The sequence below is a fragment of the Sorex fumeus genome, unplaced genomic scaffold, assembly GCF_029834395.1.
Source record: "Sorex fumeus unplaced genomic scaffold, SorFum_2.1 ptg000010l, whole genome shotgun sequence".
Taxonomy (NCBI): Eukaryota; Metazoa; Chordata; class Mammalia; order Eulipotyphla; family Soricidae; genus Sorex; species Sorex fumeus.
In genome coordinates this window covers 21,691,440-21,711,932 of record NW_026606067.1, presented here as the reverse complement: position 1 = coordinate 21,711,932, position 20,493 = coordinate 21,691,440, and the positions used below count along the sequence as shown (strand labels likewise).

The following is a 20,493-nucleotide window of genomic DNA, read 5'->3' as shown; positions in this document are numbered from 1 at the left end:
TCTGGCTGGTTAGTTACTGTATTTGTCATTTTAATAATTATGTCCTCTAGACTCAATAGGAAAGGTCTTAGAGGAAATAACTCTTAATATTTATTTCTCTGAGCCTGACAATTGGGTTAGATTGGTGAGACCTAAAGCCCAGGGGAAGCAGAGTGAGTTCCCCCGGGTGCTTTAGAATATTGTGGATGAGAATCCAGCATATTCGCGCTGGGGAGGAGGAAGCCCACAGCTCAGGCTTGGGCACACTGCAGTGCCCTTCCTGGTTTCTGAGGCCCCTTTTAAGCTGCACAATGCACAAGGGATTTTCTTCCTTTACCTGCACCTCTGGATGACCTTGGTGTTTGGTAAAGTCACTTTCTCCTGATTCTACATTCCTAACCAATGACAGCAGAGGTTGCAAAAAATAAAGCCTGGAGGACAGAGGAGGGAATCTGAAAAGGAAAAAAAAACCCACAAAACACAGGACTGGGGTGGGGGCAGGGGCACAGAAAAACTTTTGAAAGATTCTAAGGTCATAAGCAGCTGCTGGGGGCTTAAAAATAATTTCTGTATTTGAAAGGTCTGGGAAGTTGAATGAAAATAGTAGGTAACTGTGTGAGGCCCATTGTCTTTAGAGCCTGAGAACAAGAAAAGCAAAATCCTGAGGAAGAGAGAAAACCACAAAGCCCAGAGGGTCCCAGTGGGATAAAATGTTGGTTAAGGAACTCAGGAGGCACTTGGGCTTCTGAGCAAGGAAACAGATTCCAGAACTTGAAGGGTACCCCACACCCTGCCCTGCCCTCCTTGTCTCAGTTCTTTGAGAAGGACAGAAGACTGGTAGCATCTGACCAGAACCCAGAGCTGTTACACATGTCAAAGGTGATTGACTGTATCAAACTCCCGTTAGGTATCTCCTTACTACTTAACTTTTCAGCCAAGAGGTGCTAACTAATATTCAATCTACCTGCCTGGTTCTCCAGCTTCTTATTAACCTCAGGTCTGGATGCCAGAACACTCCTGGAAAAGGAAAGAACCATAAAACTAGACTGACTTTAAACCCTGGAAGTGCCATAATAATGCCTTCCAAGTTGTTGTTTTCTAGTCCCCAGGCCAGTGCCAACAGTATAGGAGTGCTTTACCCCACCAGGAGAGACATTGGAACAGCCAGCAAAGAGTAAAGGCCAGATCCTGGAACCCTCTCAACAGGTTCTTTCTAAGTCCCACCCACCCAAGAACAGGTCTCTGCTTTCTTCAAGTTCAAACTCCCTTGGTTACTTGCAAGGCTGGCCTCAGGTTCCACCAGATTCCAAAGAGCAGGAGCTGAACTTCCCAGGCAAGCCTTAGGGGAGGGAAGGACTTACCAGCTCTATCTGTGTAAGGAACTTGTAAAGCAATTTCGTCTTCTCACCAACAATACCTGTGAGAAGTAGGATGGGTCATCCCACTTCACCAAAAGGAACTACTACAGACAGGGAAAATTGGGGCCCACCCTTAACTGTATGGAATTCAAATAAGAGACTTTGAGCTGGGGCTAGCACACTCACTGCCCATCCTATCTGCTCTGTTAACTCCTAGTCCCATGTTGCTCCCTAAACATTCAGTGTCCCCACCTGTAACTCCGTTATTCAAATTTTATCCAGAGGAAGGCCAACATTGACCCTATGTGGCCTGCAGAGCCATTGTTCACTCTAGTTATGTGTTGGGCAATCATTGCTTCTCTTGTGTTCACATCTACCCATGATATATATTATTGCTACGTTTCTGGACCTTTTTTTTTCCATTACTTCTTTGCCTCCCCAATTTCTTTCTGATAAGATAATGTGTTTCTGCTCTCTCTTTTTTGACGTGCATAAGAGGTGCCCAAGACAAGATTGGCTCTTAGCAAATAGCATCTGATGCCTCAACTGTCATATAGTTGCCATTTTAAGAGCTAGGATGCCACTTTTCAAGGGGACAAACATGGAAAGTGTTATGTATCAGAAGTCTGATAATTTCATTGTTCAGTTTGGGGCCATACCCAGTGGTACTCGGGGATCACTCCTGGTAGTGCTCAGGGGACCACATGTGCTAGGGATGCAACAGAAGCTTCCAATATGCAAATAATGCCTTCAGTCTGTTGAAGGTCTTCAGCCCAGAAGTTTGATCATTTTAACTGGAGAAATTGCAAGCCTGATTCTCAATTCTTTAAACAGTTCCTCAAGAACAACCAAGGCAGATGAGAAGTGAAACTAGAGAAACAAATCCAGGCAAGGTAGAACTTAGTTTGGGGGAACAAGACTCCATGCATATGTAATGACAATTGGAAAGCTAGTGTAAATTCCATCATGGTGGCGCTTTTAGTTATTACAAGCCACTCTACTATATTTTGATCCTTTTGTTTTTCAGTACCTACTAAGACATCGTTTTTCTACTTAGAAAGGGCAGGAAATAAGGCTGGAGAAGTAGTACCAGAGCAAATGTGTTCAACTTGCATGTAACTAACTCATACCACCACCAGGGTTCACTCCTGAGCACAGAGCCAGGAATAGCCCTTGAGCACCACTGGGTATGACCCAACAAAGAAAAAAGACAGGAAAATAAGTGAAGAACAGCAATCAAAAACCCTGTAGTCTGATCTTATACCTCTATATTATTCAGCTCTAGGTGAACTCTGGCATATTATTTCATCACCTTAGGCCTCAGTTTTCCTCTTCAAAAGGATATAATTAACCCTTTTCCATGATCTCTTCAGCTTCTACAAGTCTGAGTCATTAAAAAAGAAAGATAGATAGTCAGACTGACAGATACAAAAACACACGTACACACACAGCACAAGAATACTCAATCTGGTGAAACTGAGATTTTGTTTTGTTTTGTTTTGTTTTGTTTTTTGAAGATACAAATAATATATAGGAAACTCAGGTAAGGTTCATGAATGTCATATTTCTTGAGTATAGTCAAGTCATCCTTTAAAAAAAAGTACACACTAAAAAAAATCCAGTTTAAAATTTCCAAGAAATCTCCCATTTATAAAATTTTATTTACTTATTTTTTTACAAATCTGTTCATGATTGGATTTCAGTCATACAGTATTCCAACGCCCATCCCTCCACCAGTGTACATTTCCCAGCATTACTGTCTCAAGGTTCCTCCCATCACCCCCCACCCTCACCCCTGCCTGACTCTATTTGGGCACTTTTCTTCTCTCTTTCTCTCTCTCTCTCTCTCTCTCTCTCTCTCTCTCTCTCTCTCTCTCTCTCTCTCTCTTCTTTTGGGCACTGTGGTTTGCATTATTGATACTGAAAGATTATCCAGAATATCCCTTACTTTTAACCCTCAGCTCTTGTCCACCGTGATCACTCCCAGCTATGCAGTCTCTTCTGTATCTTACCTACTCTCAGCCCCCCATACACTTGTGGTTAGTTCCAATCATTCACTGATCTTACTAACCCTTGGTTTCCCTGACCATGGGTATTATTCTTCTACTATATACATATTTTCATATACTACAAATGAATGCAGTCATTTTCTATATAAATATCTTTCAGAAGGCTCCCTTTACACACACACACACATGCACACACACAAATGATTAACAACAGAATGTACTAGTGCTCCACCTTGTAGACAACATGTCATTCATACCTGCCCACAGCCTACTTTCTAACACAACAATCAGATGGTCACACAGACATTACTGGATTTTAATAGATCCAACCCTCTGGACTGACTGAAAATCATGGATTTAATGATCCTTGAGCTGGTCCCTGGTTGTAGTTCTCAGTATGCCTTTTCTATTTGTATTACGAATGTTCATAACTTGTTCACCTTCTTTTGAGCAATAGGTAAGGATAAAATAAAAGCAAAAGTGAAAGCATCCTACCAGTTTAACAAAAAAAATTATTCTGGCAGATGCCAGCAAAACTGAGTTTCCATAACCTTGAGAAGAATGCAGTTTCCATGGCTGAGAACCCAAGTTGACCAGGCCGACATCACTCATCGTAGGACTTCACAAAGTCTGACTGCTGCTGAAAGGCAGAATCAGGCTCACAATCAACTGGCTTGTGCCAGTTCAAAGACTTGGTCCCAACTGTGGGAAAGTATTATAGCAAATTAAATCAACAGAGACCAAGGCACCAGGACCTTTATTAATAGTGGAAATGGCCACTCTGCTTCATACATAATCACTTAATCACTTAATCCCCGTTATACATCGATTTACTCGAGCGGGTGCCAGTAACGTCTCCATTCATCCCGGTTGCGTGCTAGCGTAGCCCAATGGTATCTGTTCGTTCTAGGAACATGCAGAGCCTCAAACCGATCATTCAGGGTCTTGACGAAGAAGTCTGACCATCTTGTAGGTGGGCGTCCACGTGATCTTTTGATGTCCCGTGGAATCCAATCAGTAATGGCTCTAGTCCAGCGGTTGTCTGTAAACCTCATTACGTGTCCAGCCCATCTGATTTTTGATGTCTTGGCAAATGAGACAGCGTCCCTGATTCTTGAGCGTTGACGAAGATCAGAACTCCGGATTCTATCTCCCATTTGAGTGAATCGTGATATTCCAAGCATAGCTCTTTCGATTCCTCTTTGAGAGACCCGAATAGCGTTCTCATCCTGTTTTCGTAGGGTCCAGGTCTCTGAGGCATATGTTAATACATATGCTTCATACATAATAGAATGAAAATGATGTTAATAAGGTCCCAGAGACCCAAGATTCGTGTGAATTCTAGGGATTCAGGAATGAATTAAGTCCAGGTGTTTTAGGCAAAAGTAAATACGCGTGTTTGTGTGTGTGTGTGTATGAGTGTATGTGTATGAGTATAAATGAGCAAGAATTTCTGTGCTTGTATAAGTATCTAAGAGCAAGAATTTGTGTGCTTGTATAAGTATCTGAGAGTATGTAAGTTTCTGAGTGTGTGCATATGTATATCGGCATGCGTATATGTGTTAGTATATGTATGCTTGAGAGTGTGTGTGATTCTATGGGTATGTTAGTGTGAGAATTTGTGTGAGAATCTGTGTGTATAAGTTAAGTGTATAAGAGAATTTGTATTTGTGTGTTGTGAATATGGATATATGGACAAGTATGAGTGCATATATGTGTATATGGGTATGTGGCTCTGTGTATGTGAGTCTGAGCATGTATGAGTATGTGTGAGTGGACACGTGTGTGTATGAGTGTTATGTGTTTGAGTTTGTGTGCCTGTGAGTATATGAGTGTGTGGGTGTGCATGATTATTGTGAGTGTGTGTTGTGCGCAAGAAAAGACACACACCTTTCATTATACTCTCAGCAGGCCTCATGATTGTGAGTTAAGATGCAATAGTTTTCTTTAAAACTAAACAGGTCGAAAGCCAAATACCATGCTGATGACAACAGGTTCCATGTGTAAAAATCACAGTATTCAGAATGATGGCTTCAAGACACAATAAAAACTTCAGTGAAAAAAGAAAGAGATGCACTTTCAAAGTTTACTTAACTGCCGGGGATAATTGTACCAGCTTTTTGGGAAGTTTAGAATATAGAGTCAAAGTTAGAAGGAGATTTAAGTTTTGTTGAAATTGACTGGACAATTCTTCATGTGTGAGAAAGCAGAATTTGTGTGACAAAAACTCATGATTTCCAGGGAAGGTAAACCCATGCAACTCTCAGCTGGCTAAAATTGGGGCCCTCTCCAGAAAAAGAGCAATGGAGTGAGGAGGAGAGATGGAGGAAAAGTTGGCAGTGATGTGAAGTTAACAGACTGAAGTGCTAGTGCAGGTAACCAAATTAATGGTAGAATGGTAATAAGGTACAAATACCATCTATATTAAGAAAATAATGAATTTGTTTGAAGAATGTTAGGTTTAAAGACCCATGGGACAGCCATATTCTCCTGGCCTTGGGGAAGGTTAAGAGATCTGTGACTAGAGAAATTTATTTGGGCATTATTAGTGAATTGGCAGTGGCTTATGCTGGTAATAAAGATGAGGAAATTAGGAATGTAAATGATTTAGGCACCTCTGAAATAAAATTTCACTTATTTGAATAAAATCTAATTTGAAAAATATGAAATTATCTAACACCCAAGGCCAAATAGTGTTGATGATGTTAAATATTTATAAACAGGGGCCCTGCACCTTTCATTTCCGAGCAGAATGGGAGATCAGAGACTGTGCCTGGCACATAGGGGTCACCAGAGTTTTCTCTGGGCAGCCTGGCTCCATTTCCCAGTGTAAGAGTACATGCCTGCCTGGGTTCAGAAGGAGAAAGTTTCCCTTGGCAGTCTGGTTTACCTGGAAAATATCACCACGTTGTCACCTGATGCGGGCCCCACCAGTTGCTGATCTAGCAGAGGGAACACAGTTCCATGGAAAGAACAGAGACCAGGAGGCAGAACACATGAGTTTGGGGCTCATTGCTCCCTGCACTGTGTGGTGGACCCTGAGCCTCTCCCACCATTCAAGTGTTTCTTTAACCACTGTTCTATCATTTGCAGGCAATGACCTTGAAGCCTGGGGGAAGGTGGCAGGAAAGCAGGAGCCATTCGAACCAAGTACTCCTGGAGGTGCTCCCTGAGTTTCTTTCTCCAGGATGCTGCCCATGACTGCCAGCTGGTGGAGACCCCCCTTTCTTCTGTACAAGTGAAACATTATACCCTACTGCATTATTTTCTGCTAGTATTTGTCTTTGCTGTTCCCAAAGTATTTGCCTTTAATTGTGCAGCTCTCTGTCCTCTTTCCACTCTAGCACACAGTAGGTGTCCATGTTAAAGAAAGCATCTCTTATGGGGGAGGCACTAATGTCTCTGTTCTTAGGCCATGAAAATTCTTGGAGTTTTTTGGGGTTTTTTTTGTTTGTTTTAGGATGCCAGGGATCAAACCCTGGGCCTTGTACATGCTAGGCAAGCACACTGACAGTGAGCCACACCCCCACTCCTTACAGAGCACTAGAGGGTTATTTTTTATAATTGGCTGTAAATTTTATTGGGGGGGCACATTCTGTGATGCTGTGGTACTACCCCCAACCTTGTGCTCTCTGACTCCCAATGGTGCTTGAGGGAATCATATGCAGTGTCAGGGATTGAACCCAAACCTCCTGCATGGCAAGCATGTGCTTAGCTCACTGGGTACACTCTAGTACCTAGGCCATGAGAACTTCTAAGCTGCTAGGGACATGAGAAAAGCAAAGCTCGAGTGTCACACCCAGCAGTGCTCAGAGCTAACTCCTAGCTCTGTGTTCAGCGATCACTCTGGCATTGCTTAGTCAGGCTATATCTTCAAGTCCCAGCAGTGCTGCAGGCCCACCCTGCAAGCATTCCAGCTTTCCCCCTGTTCCATCTTCTTACTTCTGTCTTCAAAAGGCAAATGTAATTAATAAAGTTTTGATCAGATTTGTATGAACTGTTGCATGTATAGTGTTTAGATCTGACATAGAGTCAGGGCTTAACAGACAGTACCTGAAAACACACCCACAGTTATGGAAGGAAAGAATTATTGTGGTAGAAGTCACAGGACTTATGTTACCTGGTTAGTTGACCTGGCATCCAGAATTGATAATAGGCCAATATCAAGTGGAGCAAGAGCTGCAATGTGGATATGACAAACTTGATTCCCTTCCATTAGTGCCCTGGCTAAGGTAGGTAACATGAGCAGGAGACATGGCAGGAGTCTGAGGAGAGAGGCTGCTCTCAGCACGGCATCCCAGCCCCCAAGAAGCCTCTGACTCTGGATGAAGGAAGGCTCTGGGCTGCAGGGACATCACAGCAGGTAGGGACCTTGCCTTGCACCCTGCTGACCCAGGTTTGTCCTCAGCACCACATACCTCGAGTAATGACTGCCCTCCCACAGGATATGGCTTATGTATTTGAAATCACTCACAAGCCTCCATTTTCATGTGCTGTGCTACATTTTTAATATGTGTAGTTTTAAGAGCTGCCCAGCAAGTCAGCAAGTAACAACATTCCTATTTGGTAGATGCTGCCGAAATTCAGTTCTCCTGTGCAGGTGAGAAGAAGGGGGTCCACCGAGTAGGAACTGTCCTTCACAAGTTTGGGTCTCCACTGTGCTTTTTCTGAAATAATAAAATGACCATCAGCTGTTACCTGCACCCTCCCCACCTTTTTCAACTTCAAAAAATTGACTTGGGAGTTGGGGATAATTCACACTTAAGATTTTAGAGTAACCTACCCAAAGCTCATATTTTAGGACATTATTCATTTCAGGGTTAGGAGCTTTGGGCCACACACAGTGGTATTTGTGGGCTATTCTTGTTTCTGTGCTCAAGTAACTCCTGGTGGTGTCCAGAGATCATATGCAGTTACAAGGGATTAAATTGGTATTGGTCACAAGTAAGACCAGAGCTATAAATCCTGCTTTAGCTCTCTAACCCCAACACTCTTTTTTATTATTATTATTATTAATTGAATCACTATGAGAGTCACAGTTACAAAGCTGTGTGTATCAGGTTTCAGTCATACAATGTTCAGTGTGTGTATCAGGTGTGTATCAGGTTTCAGTCATACAATCATACATTTCATTCATACAACCTGTGTGTATCAGGTTTCAGTCATACAATCAGGTTTCAGTCAAAAATGTTCCAATACCAGTCCCTCCACCAATGTAAATTTTCCACCACCAATGTCAACAGTTTCTCTCCCAGCGCAACTCCCAGCCTATCTCCTATCTCTGTGTAGGCACATTCCTTCTCTCTCTCTCTCTCTCTCTCTCTCTCTCTCTCTCTCTCTCTCTCTCGCTCTCGCTCTTGCTCTTGCTCTCGCTCTCTCTCTCGCTTGATCGCGCTCCCCCCCCCATTTTGTGCATTACAGTTTGCAATACAGATACTGAGAGGTCATCATGTTTGTTCCTTTACTTACTTTCAGCACTAGTTCATATCCAGTCAACACTCATTCTTTAAGAGCATTCAGTAAAACCCTTGAAATAGTAAAAGCTATTTCAAGCAGTTGTTTTCATTCATACATCAAGGCAAATCCAACATTGTGCCATCTCATCTTTGGGGGAGATGCTATCTACAAAGTGAGATCGGTTCCTGTAACACTGCACATACACAGAAAGCTGCAGGAGAAGGGCCAGAGAGATAGAACAGAAGTTGAGGCGCATGCCTTGAATGTGGTTGTGGCCGCAGCAATGATTTGAATCCTGACATCACAGAGGGTACCTCGAGCACTGCCGTGTGCGCTTCCTGAGCACAGAGTGAGGTGTGTCCCTAAAGCACTGCTAGGCATGGGAAGAAGGAGAAGCAGAAAGAGAAGGAGGAGAAGGAGGAGAAGGGGAAGAACAAAAGGAGGAGTGGAATATGGACCAAAAAATCCAAGTATGATTCTAGAGAATTCAGAGAGTCAGTTGGTAGCTGAGGTAGATGGGGGGGGGGGGGGGCAGGAAGAGAAGATCTTGATGAAAGAAATGCAAGCAGACACAAGCAAAAAGATTAAAATACTCATGAATCAAAGGAATCACCATTCCTAAAATAGCTGCACCACCTACATGTACCTAAGGATTCAAAACAATTCATGTCAAGGTGCCAGAGGCAATTTTTATGGACAAGGGAGAAAAATCCTAAAATTCATCCAGAAGCACAAAACACCCTACATAGCCAAAGTAATCCTGAGTGAGAACAAAGCTGGAGACAACGCACTTTCTGTTTTTAAATTATATTACAAAAATTTAGCCATCAAACACCATAGATTTATTTATGTACCATATTTACACCCTACAGTTATGCTGCTAAAGTATGGTGCCAGCATGAAAACTGGTATAAAATTGACCAGTGGAACAGAATAGAGAACCCAGAAAATACTCCCTGTGTGTATGGTCAACTAGTATTTCTCAAGAAAGTGAAGAACATTTAATAGATAAAATCTAGTCTTCAATAATTTATATTTTGAAACCTGTATATTCAAAGGCAAAAGAGTGAAATCAGTTCCTCATCTTACACTGCTCATATAGATTAACTTGAAAGGAATAAAATACATGTAGATCAATAATGCATACCTGAAACCTATATAATATTATAATGAAATACATCAATGAAAACGTTTAATTCTTCTTCATTTTAAAATATGCACATTTTCTCTTAAAAACTAGATCTAAAACTGCAACTTGAAGGACTAGGGGGGAAACTTATTGAGCTCTATCTGAGCAATATTTTATGAGTACAACCTCAAAAGCACAAGCAACATAAACAAAAATAAGGGACATCCTATCAAACTGAAAATGTTTCTACAGATAAACAATATAGAAAATGAAAGGCAACTTATAAAAGGGGAGAAAGTACTTGTAAACTATATACCTGATATGGGGCTAATATCCAAAGAACTCATATAACTAAGAATCAAATCAAACAAATAATCCCTTTGAAGAATGGCCAAAAGACTGGCAGAGAGATTTTTTCCAAAGAATTTATGCAAACAGCCAACAGGTGCTTGAAAAAACTACTCACTCACGAATCAGAGAAATTCAAATTGAAACTACAATATCGTGTCATCTCACAACCATTACAATGGCGGCAATTGTCAAAAACAAATGTTAACATGAATATCATCCTATTGGTCAGGTTGTAAACAGGTGCAGCCTCCTTGGAAGACAGTCTGGCAGGTCCTCAAAGAATGAAATAAAAACAAATAAGCTGAGCACATACCCAAATGAAACACAATCAACATCTCTAAGATAAACCCCATTTGACTTCCATCATGTTCAGAACAGACTAGACATGGAGGGACTGGAGTGTGGTTCAAATATGAGAGAGCCCAAACCCAGTAATGTGAATATCTGAGTTCAATTCCCAGTCCCAGGATGACTCCTCTGTCATCAGAATTCTTTGATTCCCTGCACCTGTTCCAGGCTGACGTCTGCCATCATCAGCACCACCACGTATGGTAAACTGTCAGGTTCTTGCAACCAAGTAACAGGCTAGGAGCAGTCCTTATTTTTTTTTTAAGATGAAAAGGACATGGAAACAAATGTCCAAGAATGAATGATGACTATATTATACGTCTTAAACTGTATCTTATTGCATTATATTATGCTATAACTACATTATAATTACATCATGGCATACCATGTGGTAATATGTATATGCATTACATATACAATGGAGTATCATTCTTTTCTAAAAGAAGCATTCCTGTCATATGTGACATGGATCCACCTCCCACATGTACCTTGACGGCATGTGCACTAAATGCTCTTTTGTAGTTAACATGCCAACTACCTATAAATTGGCACTACATTTCAAATCGCACAGAAGTTGGACAACAGAGTATTCTTCTTGATCACAATCATATTTTGGTAGGCAATATGGGTTAAGTTGTTCATCTTCTGAGTCTTAATCCAGTCCTTACGGGACTACCTGGTCCCTTCATGCTACTCCTGAGCATAAGGGCTCTCTAAAACCAGGGTTGCGGCTACCTGGTCTTCCTGGAATACCTTGGCTGGCTGGGAACAGCCACTGCTTACTGCTTACTGGGCTTCCCCTTTGCACAAGGGTGACTCTTGTCTCCATGGCAACAGTTTCTGTGCATTATTCTTCTGTTAAACTTCCTCCCCACCAGCTCCAGGGATGACTAGTCAAACACCTGCCACATCCCAGTTGCCATCCTACTTTCCGGTCTCAGCTTTTCTGGACTCTGATTTCCAAGCATGTGAAGGAGTTAGACTGGATAATCTTGGACTCTCCTCATGGAAAGATGAGACAACGTGAGCTAGCAACCAATGAAAATACTCACCTTCCCTTATTTCACATTCCAGTTACATGAGCTAAACCATGTCATTATCATCATTTTAAGAATTAAATCAGAGTGATCAGATCTGATTGTGGAATTTCATTTATCTGGATAGAAATTAAAAATAAAGGCCACATGACCAAGTAGGTAACCAAAATGGAAGGCTACGTGGTTAAAATATAAAGGTAAGGCTTTCTTCCAAATAAATATATTACTCTTGAGAATAGAGAAGTTTTTAAATACAATGATCTCTAAGCAATAAATTTCAAGTCATTTTCAAGCCAAAGATTCATTGTTTTTGAAAGTAATGGCCAAATAATCTCAATTTAATAGAGATCACAGGCAAGCTTCTCTGTGAATGAAGGATGAAGGACAGAGTTTCCTTTGTTGTTACCGCTCAGGAAACCCCTCAACTACACACACACACACACACACACACACACACACACACACAGAATCATTACATAACAAGCAAATACGCACACATACACAGTGATATACACACATTCTTAACATACAGTACCAGGCATGAACACATACATAGTCACACATATGCACAAGCATTCACACACTCACGCCAATATACCCAATGATATACACAGATTCATACACATAGTCACATGCATATACTGATGCTCACAAATGTACACATTTTCCATGACTAAAACAAAGAACCTTGCTTACCCAGCCAGGGAATATTTTTTCAAACAAAAATTCCCTCCACAGTCCTCTTAGTAGTTCAACTCTGCTGTGACAAGTGCCAGGTCAGCCTGTGGTTTTGCTAACATGGCAGCTTTGGAATTTGTCAAATTGACTCCTATCACCCACCAGTGATCACCACACCAGACCCCCCCCACATATACACACAACACACACACAACACACACACAATACATACACACACACTCACACGAAAAGAGTTCTTCTGGGCCAACAATAGATTTTGCTTGCTACAGTTTTTGTTTCAGAGTCTGCATGCTGGTCAAAATTTAAGACTTGATTTCTGCCCTACCTCCTTTGTCTGACATCTCTTGGAATGGAGAAAATTTTAAGGTGGACATAATTGAGACTGCTTTTAAAAAATAGATCTGTATCTATTGATTACACTGATCATTTTCCATATAGTTGTCAGTTTTGCGAGCTAAAACAGGAATATTATCACAAAATTCTTACTCTGAATAATCTCAATAAACTCTGGTCAATGTTAATAGTCCGACTAAATCCTTGAACATGGAAAAAAATGAGCAAAATTATTCCATCTGAGTTGGAAAATGAGTGAAGAACAGAACTCCTAGCTTCCTGTCCCTAAGAAAATCTGATGAGACAGCTCTGGCTAGGTAAGCCCCCCATGCTCTGCAGACCCTACCGTTTTTCAATGAGCAGTTTGGCTTCTGTTGATTTCTATTAATGGTGACATGAACCCCATGCCAACTACAACTCTCCCTGGTTCAGGACTAAATTGCATGCCAATGGTTCCTTGACAGAAAGTTCAATATGATTTCTAATCATCTCCTCTCACTTGGCTGCTGAAACTTAGGCAGCAACATAACCCCTCCCCACCCCCAACACTTAGTTTGGAAAGTTTGCTTTTATGAAGACACTGATATAGGAAAAAGATTTTAGTTTTTAATAGTTGCATTTAAATGCATATTTGAACATTTCTTTGGGGCTATGGGATTAGAGGGTCACAGAGAAGTTACCTATTAGATATACAGTCTGTGTATATGCTCAAAAGTAATGCTCAAATGCATTTTAAAAACTCTCCTAAAGTTCACTATGTGTAAGGACCATGGGCTAGGCTTCCATACAATTATTTAAGATGTTATAAAGAGTGTTTTCAATCTTTCTTATGCTTGGAAATAGTCAGATTTTATGACAACCAAGTCAGAGCCAAAAATATATAATTTTATGCCATAAAATATAACCCTTCCTTTGGCTGTGAAAATTTATATGTGCATATTTATGTGTTTATATAGATAAAAATTTTCATAAACAGAGTGGTCCATTTGAGTTTTTCTACTTAAAGCATGCCAGTTCCTATCCTTACAGCATAACCTCGATGCTTAAAACATTCACTACCTCCCTATAGCTCAGCAAATTAAAAAGAAATACACCAAACTAGTACTCATGCCTCTGAGCAGTTTTTTAAAAATTACTCCAGAATTTTCTGCTCATTACTGACCACATAAATAAGGCCAGTTAAAGTTGCTATCCTCACCTCACTTTTGATTCTCCCTCCAAATGCACCATGATTTCCATTTGTTAAATTCCCGGCCATCCTTCAAATTTCTTTCTAAATGCTGCCTCTTTGAAGTGAGTGTTCATCTCCCCCTATAAATATCATTTCCAGAACCAGATAGATAGTAAAAGGATTAAGGTACGTGCCTTGCATAAGGCAGGCACCAGTTTTACAGTTTGATTCCCTTTGCATTGCCAGAAGTGATCCCTGAGCACGAAGTCAGGAATAAATCTGGGGACCACCAAGTGTGTGTGTGTGTGTGTGTGTGTGTATAGATAATATAGATATAACACCTGGACTGTCATAGTTTATTACCACTCTCTCTTAGTATTTAATAGAACTATGTTTAACTAATCAGATGATCTTATTTAAAAAGATGTCAGGGTGATAGTTCAGTGGGTCTGTCAGCTAAGCCCACCAGGAAAGATTCCTGAGGCAGAGCCAGGAATAAGCCCTGAGCACATCCAGGTGTGACCCAAAATCAAAAAACAACTTTTGAAAATAAAATAAAATCATGACAATAGACTTAGAATAGTTTGCATGGACTCAGACATGAAAATTATCATATCTGGTAATCTCTCATTTGTAATGAGATTTGTCTAAAAAGAAAAAGTGCTTTAGCCCTCAGAAAGATTTTTGGACAATAGAAAATATAGGCACATGAGAAAATGTTCCACATCATTAATCATCAGGGAGATGCAGATCAAAACCACAATGAGATATGGCTTCACACCACAGAGACTGGCCCATATCCACAAGAACAAAAGCAACCAGTGCTGGAGCGGATGTGTTGAGAAAGGGACACTCCTTCACTGTTGGTGGGAATGCCGACTGGTTCAGCCCTTTTGGAAAACAGTATGGATGATTCTCAAAAAATTAGAAATTGAGCTCCCATTTGATCCAGCAATACCACTCCTGGGAATATATCCCAGAGAGGCAAAAAAGTATAGTCGAAGTAACATCTGCAATTGTCTGTTTATTGAAGCACTCTTTACAATAGCCAGAATCTGGAAAAAACCTGAGTGCCCAAGAACAGATGACTGGTTAAAGAAACTTTGGTACATTTACACAATGGAGTACTATGTAGCTGTTAGAAAAGATGAAGTCATGAAATTTACATACAAGTGGTACTACATCGAAAGTATCATGTTAAGCGAAATGACTCAGAAAGAAAGCAATAGACATAGAAAGATTGCATTCATTTGAGGAACATAAAGTAACAAAATAGGAAACTAACACCCAAGAATGGCTGAGATTAGTACCAGGAATTCTACTCCATGACTTGGAGGCCAACCACACATACTAGGGGGAAAAGGAGCTCAGATAAAGAGGGGAACACCAAAGAAAGGTGTTGGGAGGATCCTCCCAGGATGGGAGAAGCATGCTGAAAGTAGACTATAGACCAAACATGATTGCCACTCAATGTTTCTTTTGCAAACCACAACACCCAAAAGGAGAGAGAGAACAGAGGGGAATGCCCTGCCACAGAGACAGGGTGGGATGGGGGGATGGGAGGGGAGGGATACTGGGATCCGTGGTGGTGGGAAATGGGCAGTGGTGGAGGGATGGGTATTTGATCATTGTATAATTGAAACCCAAGCACAAAAATGTGTAAGTCTGCAACTCTACCTCATGATGTCTCAATAAAAATTAATTAAAAATATATATATATGCACAAGGACTAAGGCCAGGAAGGAAATATAAGCCTGCAATCCTTTTCCTTTTAATTCAATAATTCAGACATATTTGTTTGTTCTTATCCAGAGCTGGTGCACCCAGAAGTCCTGGACATGGCGGCCATGGATCCTGAGAAACAGCAAATATCCTCAGCTATTCATGGCAGTGGGGGATGAGGTCTTTTCAAACCACTGGGATGCTTTCTTAAATTACACATTTTCCCCTGGTCACCACCAGATACATTCTTACCTTGAGGTTGAGAGTTACTTTCATGACTCCACCCACATTCAGAGCCCAGGCAACCAAGAACTCGAGAAGGAAGTCTAAAAGCACCAGCATTCAAGTAACATCATAGGGAAAGAGATAGTAAATTGAAAATGTTGGAAACTCCGTGGGAAAAAAGGCCACTGAGATTAGTGGCCAATGGTCATTGTTCATTGATGGTGTCTATGCCTGCTGAGAGGTTTGAATTTCTGGCTTCCAGAATATATCAAACGGAGTCTTACAGGTCTTTATTTTGAGGGAAGTGAACCCTGTCCTTTTCAAGGAAGTAAGAGTTCTGGGTAAATTCATTTCTAATGCCAAACCACACCTTCTGTCTCCCAACATCTATGCTGTCTGTCAAGACATCACATGAGGTCACATAACTGAATATCGGAGCTGCAAAAGAAGTTGGCAATGGTGAAATTTTTCTGAACCAGCAACAACCAAAGATTACTTCAAAAGCAGTGAAGTCATGACTCTGAAGTGTTTCTGGCAAGTGTTGGAATTTAGAGGTAAAGTGGAGTCATGAGAAGGAAAAGTTTAATGCAACCTCATGCAGGCATTTTGGTGGCTGGCGAGAGTTGTTCAAGAGTCCAGAATATGTCCATTGTTGGACTATCAGCTTAGCCTATGGAGAACAAGCTCCTGTCCCACAGGTGGTTTACCTCAGCCCTGACCTTCTGGCAGACATTATGCATCATGGCAGCCTTTCATGTCCATCCCTCACATGGGTCCTGAGATCTGCTCATGCAGATCTGAAAGGGAACTCCCAATGGAGGCACTAAAGCATCTTTGTGCAAAAGACAATCCCTTCAGATCAACTACATTTGTCTTTTGTTGACTTTCAAAATGTGGTCCCTTTTACCCCTTGGCCCTTATCTGTAGAACTTTACCTCCTCTTCCAAATACAGTAAGTCACTGCCATTTTGCCTTCTGAACTCATCCTCCAACCCTCCCCAACTGCTGACACAGGACCATCGCTGGTATGGATTACACTGTAATCACACTGCTTCTAAGCCATGGCATGCATCCCATCTGGACTTTGATCCTTGGACCCATGGCATTAGTCTTCTTCCCCTTTTGAGTCACTGGGCCCCTGGAATATTCTGGGGACTCACACAGGCCCATGAGACCCCGGTTGTGAAATGTTGCTCTTAAGCATGGTGATTGTTTACACATAACTGACATGACATCCGTGTTCAACAAATGTTCATTGAAAAGAAGATCTTGAATACAAACTCACAATGCCTCCTCTGTATCTGCCTCTACCCACCTAGCATGGGAAAACTGTATGACTCTGACATACCCGGCCACACACCACTTGAAAGACCCTCAGGCCACTTCCTAAACTCCAACATTCATCCCCAAAGCTCAGCAACTTGTGCACTGCACTCTTGTCTCACATCTTCCTTGATTATGCCTTTGTACAGACTGTTCTCCCTGCATGATACGCTGTTTTCCCAATGTCTGTAAGACTGACCTCCTCCTTTCCTTGAGGTCTGCCCTCAAAAGTCACTCTTCCGTGGAGGCTTTTCTGGCCCTTGTCCACCCTCACCAACATGTTACATACCCTTCTTCTCCTTATCATCTATTCTCTATCCTTAGCTACTCATACTGTTCACTAGATGCCTCTCCACAAGAACTCCTCATAAGCCCTGTGATATCTGCTGTATTCACTACCCAACACTGGGAACAGGCTCTAATACTTGATAATTGCACAATATAAATCTAATAAATAAATGAAATAAAGAAATAAATGAAATAAAGGACTTAGAGCATACCAACTTCTAATCTAGAGACCAGCTCTCAAATTTTGGAAAAGTGTATACAGAGGGGAGAGAATATTGAAGAAAAGAGGTATGAATGTATTTTTCTAAGTTTCTGATCTCATACTCAGTCTGTTAAAATGTTTGGATTCCCTGAAGATGTTATACCTAAATGAGAGTAAGATGAGCACTTTTCCATTGCAGGGATAGAAATATCTTAATTATCTGGAGAGGAATGTTGAAAGCCAGTGCCACAGATAACAGTGATCACTGGTAAGCCTTGACCCTGGCTGCTATATCATTGGCAAGTTCCCAAATAGAGTATAATGATTTGCGACTAATTCAGAGCAAACTAATAATAGCCTGTTTCCTTTGATATGTTTAAAAGATGTGAGCTAGCTCTTGTGGTATCTATTGAATGTACTGGCAAGACTTTATCCAAAAGATGAATGTTTTGACCTTAATGGGAGCTACTTGAAACATGAAATGGTGCAGCACAGAGTCATATTTTACAAACCATGGGGGAAGCAATTCTCTAAAACCCCTCAACAATTTCACACCCATATGTCAGAAGAGCATTACAGTCTAACTTAGATATTTTCTACTGTAATTTTGACATCATGAGTAAGAATCAGAAAATAAAAGGAGTTTAGCATGATGTCACTGTGAATGTCTCTGGATGCATTGCATCCCAGAGAGATATTTTTCAACTCGCAGAGTCAACACAAGAGTGTGGATCTGCTTTTTTCCCACATCCTCCATGCTTGCCCTTCTCTTGGCCTCTTTCTCCCACCCACTGATGTATTGGCCCTACTGGGATGGTGATAAGCTCAGAATTGGCTGGAAAATCTGGTTCTAGGTATTTGGAGTAAATTAAAAAAGATGGAGCCTAATGAATGAAATTCACGGTGACAATAATCTTGAGCAAACTAATTAGCTTCATTAGTCTCATTTGCTTTCTTCACCCTTTTCAGCCTCGGTGTTCTTATCTGTAAAATGGGGGCTTAATGAATGATCAGTGTATTGAGGTTCTTTTAATGCTTTGTGATGCCCAAATACCATAATAAGGACAGTAAAAAATAGCACCTACTATATAAATATATCATGGAGAATACAAATGCTAGCTTTTAGTCTATGACAACTGGGTTCAGATCCTCATTCTGTTACCAAACTACTTTGGAAAAACATTTGTCCTCCCTGAACCTCAGTTTAGTTGTATGTCAAGACAAATTAAATGAAGTTCTGATGAACACCCACGAAGCACCCTATAAATAGTGAATGTGGTTGTTAATAAGCCCAGTTCCAAGTATAGCCTGCAAGTTCTCCCTGACTTTCCCTTCAGTGAACCCAATTATCTCAAGGTTTTTAATATTCTCTAAGTGACAAATACACTGCCAACTTCTCTAGAATAATGTTCAAGACTCACCCTAGTTTTAGAGAGTATTTCTAGAAAGCAATCTCCACAATAATTCCATTTAAAATACCTTCATTGCTGGTGGGAATGCTGAATGGTTCAGCATTTTTGGAAAACAGTATGGACAACTTTCAAAAACTTAGAAAATGAGCTCCAATTTGACCCAGTAATACCACTCCTGGGAATATATCCCATAAAGGCAAAAAAGTATAGTCAAAGTGACATTTGCACTTGTTTGTTCATTGCAGCACTGTTTACAATAGCCAGAATCTGGAAAAAACCTGAGTGCCCGAGAACAGATGACTGGTTAAAGAAACTTTGATACATCTACATAATGGAGTACTATGTAGCTGTTAGAAAAGATGAAGTCAAGAAATTTACATACAAGTGGTACTACATGGAAAGTATCATGCTAAGCAAAATAAGTCAGAAAGAGAGGCACAGACATAGAAAGATTGCATTCATCTGGGGAACATAAAGTAACAGAATCCAAGAATAACCCAGTTAAGTACCAGGAGGTTTACTCCATGGCTTGGAGACCAGCCTCACACGCTAGGGGAAAAGGCAGCTCAGATAGAGAGGGGAGCACCAAATAAAGGTTGTTGGGAGGATCCTCCCAGGATGGGAGATGCATGCTGAAAGTAGACTATAGACCGAACATGATTGCCACTCAATGCCTCTTTTGACCACCACAGTACCCAAAAGGAGAGAGAGAACAAAAGGAAATGCCCTGCCACAGAGGCAGAGTGATATGGGGGGGATGAGGGGTGGGAAGGATACTGGGATCAGTGGTGGTGGAGAAATGGCACTGGTGGAGGGATGGGTACTCGATCAGTGTATAACTGAAACCCAAGCACAAAAATTTGTAAGTCTACCACATCTCATGGTGTTTCACTAATAAAAATTAAAAAGAAAAGAGTGTTAATATAGGAAAAAAAATTTAATTACTTGCCAAAAAATATATCAGCAAACAATAAGTTTTATTGCATCATACCAAAGTCTGAGACATTACATTTTTCCAAAAGCTGCATTGCTTATACTTTCTCAGACATAACTTTGTTTCCATAAAGTGCACAAAGTAAGAATCACCCAAACATAATAGTAGATGTTAAAAATCACTTAGGTCTTACTATGCACCAGATTCTATGCAAAATATTTTTACAAATATCCGTACTTTTAATTTCTTCATGCACCCTCTGTGCCGAATACATTACTACTCTACTATATGCAGGGAATCAGAGAAAGTAAGATTTACATAACTGTACCAAAGCTATACCACTAGTAAGTAGTTAAAATAGTACGGAATAAAGGAGAATATGAGCAGAAAATCAATAATAAGATGGGAAGTGGAACCCAGACAGCCTAATTCTGGTCCTGGTTTTGACAACTCCACTAAACTTCTTAGAGTAAACCCTAATGCATGTAGCTCTGAGGCCAAAATATAGTTCTGAGA

At 40.8% G+C, this 20,493-nt stretch overlaps 1 protein-coding gene across 1 annotated transcript in view; it reads right to left on the bottom strand.

Moving 5' to 3' along the window:
• ESRRG (estrogen related receptor gamma) overlaps positions 1 to 20,493 on the bottom strand; it is a 635,624-nt gene that overhangs the window by 597,108 nt on the left and 18,023 nt on the right. The window lies entirely within an intron of this gene.